The sequence below is a fragment of the Propithecus coquereli genome, unplaced genomic scaffold (genome assembly GCF_000956105.1).
Source record: "Propithecus coquereli isolate 6110/MARCELLA unplaced genomic scaffold, Pcoq_1.0 Scaffold136, whole genome shotgun sequence".
Classification (NCBI taxonomy): Eukaryota; Metazoa; Chordata; class Mammalia; order Primates; family Indriidae; genus Propithecus; species Propithecus coquereli.
The window spans coordinates 4131378-4136886 of NW_012137858.1; positions in this window are offsets into that span (position 1 = coordinate 4131378).

The window sequence follows — 5509 nt, forward strand, 5'->3', positions numbered from 1 at the left end:
CTATTTCTTCATGTAATAGATCTACGACCCGACTCAAGCTAACTTTGTGTATGGTATGAGGTAGGGGTTGGGCATATGCTTTTTTTTTTTCCTTTGAGACAGAGTCTTGCTCTGTTGCCCGGGCTAGAGTGCCATGGCGTCAGCCTAGCTCACAGCAACCTCAAACTCCTGGGCTGAAGCGATCCTCCTGCCTCAGCCTCCTGAGTAGCTGGGACTACAGGCATGTGCCGCCATGCCCGGCTAATTTTTTCTATGTATATTTTTAGTTGTCCATCTAATTTCTTTCTATTTTTAGTAGAGACGGGGTCTCGCTCTTGCTCAGGCTGGTTTTGAACTCCTGAGCTCAAACAATCCGCCCACCTCGGACTCCCAGAGAGCTAGGATTACAGGCGTGAGCCACTGCGCCCGGCCTGGGCATACGCTTTTGAAACATCAGTAAGGGCTGCCAAATTGCTTATCAGAATAACTTTACTCATTTCAGTCACACCGGCAGAGCAAGAGAGTTCTTGTCTCCTGACATGTTCTTCAACATTTCATATTCTCTACCTTTCTATTTTTTGCCATTCTGAACAACAGTAGGTATTTTGTTTTAATCTGAATTTCTGTCATTAATAAATAATGGAGTTCAAGCCATCACTGATTTTTTTTTTTTTTTTTTTTTTTTGAGATAGAATCTCACTCTGTTGCCTGGGCTAGAGTGCCGTGGCATCAGCCTAGCTCACAGCGACCTCAAACTCCTGGGCCCCAGCAATCCTCCTGCCTCAGCTTCCCGGGTAGCTGGGACTAAAGGTAGCGCCACCATGCTGGGCTAATTTTTTCTATTTTTAGTTGTTTGGCTAATTTCTTTCTATTTATAGTAGAGACGGGTCTCGCTCTTGCTCAGGCTGGTCTCGAACTCCTGAGCTCAAGTCATCCTCCCGCCTCGGCCTCCCAGAGTGCTAGGATTACAGGTGTGAGCCACCGCTCCTGGCCCATCATTGATTTTTGATATTTTGTTTTGTTCTGAGATGAGGTCTCACTATGTTGCCCAGGCTGGAGTGCAGGGACTATTCACAAGCATGATCGTAGTGCACTGCAGTCTCAAACTCCTGAACTCGAGGGTTCCTCCCACCTCAGCCTCCCAACTAGCTGGGACTAAAGGTGTTTACCACTGCATCTGGCCATTGAGTCACCATTTATTTTTGATATCCAGTGTTCCTATTAAGAAATCTGTTGTAATTCTTTATCTTGTTTCTTCTGTGTCATCTCATTTTATCTCAAAGCTTTTATATTTTTTCTTTATTCATGGCATTCTGAAATTTCACTATAATGTATCTTCTTTCACTTAAGAACTGTGGGCCCCTTAAATATGAGGACAAATGGCTTGATTCTGGAATAATTTCTTCCTTTCCGTTTTCTCTGTTTATTTTTCTTTTTCATTTGTGGAGCTCTTATTATTCATGAATTGGATATTCTGGATTGATCCTTTGTCTCAATCCACTTATGCTGCTATAACAAAATACCACAGACTAGGTAATTTATAAAGAATAGAAATTTATTTCTCCCAGTTCTGGAAGCTGGGAAGTCCAAGATTAAGCTGCCCTCTGCTTCCAAAATGGCACCTTGTTGCTGTGTCCTCACTTGGCAGAAGGCAGAAGGCAGAAGGGCAAGTGAGTGGAAAGCTGCGTGAAGCTTCTTTTATAAGAGCTTTAACTCCATGCACAAGGAGAGGAGCCCTCATGGCCTAATCACCTCTTAAAGGCCCCACCTCTTAAAACTATCACGTTGGCAACACCTGAATTTTGGAGGCAACATATTCAAACCATAGCATCCTCCAAGTGTCTTCCATATTTTATAATATTTTTCATAGCTTATTCTACTTTTGGGGAGATATCAATGACCTTACATAACAAACTTTCTCAGCTTCCTAAAGCTTTTACTTGTTCTCTGTTAATTGCTATTTCACAGCATCCTGTTACAACCTTTTTTAAAGTACGAGATTCTCTTATCTCTCTAAGCATATTAATTCAAATGAAGAAATTTTTTCCTTCTGTTTCCTGAATATTTTCATTTAATTTCAAGACTTTTTATTCTGTTTGTTCTCTCTCTCTCTCTCTCTCTCCTTCTTTTTCATTTTAGAAGCTTTCTTCAAATGTCTGATCATCTTTAGCTGTTTGTTCATATGTAAGAACAAAAAATAGTGAAACTGGAAGGTGTTACATGTTCAGAAAACTTAATGACTAGCGGGCTTCATTGTACATGGATCAGGTGGGGAGCCAGCAGTTGCATTAAGGGGCTTCCAGATATCAATATTTGGAGCACTTGTCTGTACAGCCAGTTTCTTTGGGAAAGAATCTTCTAATCTCCCATTGAGATGCCATTATTCCATCTATTCAGAATTTTGAAAGTGGGAAGAGGAAGTGAAATGAGGATCCAACCACCCTTTTAATTGTCCGCCTGTTTTATTGTCATGCCTCACCCCTGCCCTCCATGGTCCCTGTGGATTTCCAAGTGTTTATCCACTTCTCATCAGGGTTCCATTCTGTGGAAACTCCTATACTCTACAGTCAGTTTTCTCTTCTCTAACTTGCAAAAATTTGTTGGCATCTCTTGGGTGCTAATGCCTCTTCTCTTTGTCCTTGTGTCCTTATATAGTTCTATCTCAGCTAGTAGCATAATTACCGATCTTCTCACTTGCCAGAAATATGTATTTCACTCCAAATTCCTCTTCTCTCTCACCCTTCCATGTCAGATGGCTCAGCAGGTCTAATTGATTGTAATAGTCTAAATATCACCAGGATACATACCCACCAATATGACTTTAAATCTGGCCCTTATTATCTCTTACTGGGACCACTATATAAACATCCTGGACAATATCCTGCCTCTAGCCCTGCTCCTCTTCTTGCAAATACTACATGAACTTATTGTTGTGATGGAAAGGATGTCCCTTCCTGTGATGGCAGGACATCCTACCATTACTAGTCCTACCCGACTCCCCTAGGCAGAATTGTTCTACCCTTCTCTATGCAGTGTCTTCCATATACACCTAATATGGCATGGGTCATTTGGTTCTCAATGTGTTTAATTATTTATTTTGCATTTGATTCCCACTAGACCATGAGCTTCTTTAAGTCGGGTACTGATCATGACTTATTTAGATTATTATCCCTGGCACCGAGCATAGTACCTAGTAAAAAGGTAAATGCTGACCCTTAAATAATGAATGAGTCATGAATCGATACATATGTATATCTTTTAAATAAATTCATATGTCTTTGGGCTTACATGGTGCATAGATAGATGTTTCTGTGTATACAGGTACATTTGTTGCTACAATTTGAAATGAATTCACCTTATGAAATTTCAGATAATAAAAATTAATTTGAATCGATGTTATTATTCACTTGACAAAGTAACCCATCTTGAGAGATATTTTTATAAACGTGCTGCTGATAAAAGTTGAATGTTTTGCAAACATCACCAAATATCTATGGTTTCTCCCAAATATCCAAGAAGTTAAAGTGTAAGTAGTGCTACATAATCTGATTAATTTTGATGAGCTCAAAGTAGTAGTGCCAAAACAAAAAAATCAGATACAGACTGTAATCTATTCATCTTTATTTACCATTTCTAGAATTCTTTATTTCTTTGTATAGATACAAATTTCCCTCTAGTATTATATCCCTGCCTGAAGAACTTGCTTTAATATGTCTTGTATTGCTAAATGAATTCTCTCAGACATTGAGTGTCTGAAATAGTTTTTATTTTACCTTAATACTTGAGAGATATTTTAACTAGGTATGATATTCAGGATTGATAACTTTTTCTCTTTCAATATTTTAAAGGTATTGCTGCACTGTTTTCTTTCTTGCACTGTTTCTCTTGAGAAGTCTATTGTCATTCTTATCTTTGTTCCTTTGTATGTAATGTTTCTTTTTTTCCCTCTGATTACATTCAAGATTTTCCCTTTATTTTTAGTTTTCATCAGTTTCTCTGTGATGTGGTTAATTTCTTTTCCTTCCTTTGTTTGGGTTTCTCTGAGCGTCTTGTATTTCTGATTTACTTTTTTAAAATCAAATTTGGAAATTCTTAGCCACAATCTCTTCAAATTTCTGTTCTCTTTCTACTTCTTCTGTAATTATATGTATATTAGACTGTTTGATGTTGTCCTGCAGCTCTCGGAGGCTGTATCCTGTTTATTTCTCTCACTCTTTTTTTCCTTTATATTTCAGTTTAGATAATTTCTATTGTCCTAAGTTAAGTGACTCTTTCCTCTGCTGTGTCCAGTCTGCTGATAAGGCTGTTGAAGGAGTTCTTCATTTATGATAGTGTGATTTTTTTTTTCATTCCAGTACTCTCATTTGACTTCTTTTATAGTCTCCATGTCTCTGCTCACATTCTCTATCCATTCATGCCTCTTGTCTATCCATTCCACTTGATCCCTTAACACTGCACTCATAGTTATTTTAAAGTCAAAAGCCTGATGATTGCAATATTTGGGTCATCTCTGGGTCTGGTTCTGTTGATTGCTTTGTATTTTGACAATGACCGGTATGTTTTCTGGGGAGTGTATGTGCATGTGTGTGTATTTCTCATAATTTTTTATCTAATGTTGGACACTGTGATAAAAGAATAGCAGAGACTGATGTAAACAGTATTTACTCCTGGAAATGGACACACCTTTCCTCTGTCAAGCTACTCATGTGGGATGTTCAATCAATCTATTCAGTAGTTGATATGAATTTGGGTTTTTTGTTGCCATAGTTACCTTCAGCGTACCATAGAATTGAAATTGCTCCACTAGTCAGCTGCTGTTATCTTGCCTTTAGTGTGGGGCCTGAATCACTGAAGGGTTGTACTCAGTGCTCCTGCTTTACTCTCATCTCCGTTCAAACTTTGTATTCTTGTGCTGCAGAGAGGGGCCTGTCTCCATGCTCTTGTTTTCACCCCTGTGATAGGCTGCTGTGGCTTGTTACTCACTCAGAGCAAGGCTCTTGGTGGGGGAAAGGAGGGCTTTTTGGTTATCGTAGTCCAGCCTCAGTCTTAGGCAGGCTCTGTGTGCCTGGTCCTTGAGGGTGGGACTTTCTTGGCATTCTGCCCCTCTCACACCTATGGAAGCCAATTTCTCCCTCATAATTGTGTGGATTCTTGGGCAAAGGAGAGTTTCCTGCTTTACCTCCATTGAGAGCAGATATGTGGTTTGTATCATCGTGGGATGCTGGGCTTGACCAGCTTTCCTGCCCTTCACCAGGGGCAGGTGTTTTTTGTTTCTACTGTTCCCTCAGGGACAGATTGATTTTGCTTAGGTCTGTGGTGGGAAAGGCTTGTAATCTCAGGGGCAAAAGCTCCAAGCATTTGCCTTTGTGCCCCTGTATTAACCAGGGGCAAAAATATCCCAATATGAATGTTCCTGGTCATCTGGCTGGTGTCTTTTAACAAAGACATGGTTAGCACAACATCAGTAATTCTAGGGATAACTTCTCTCCTTTTATCCTGATTTTCTCTTTATCAAAGAATTTTCTGGAAT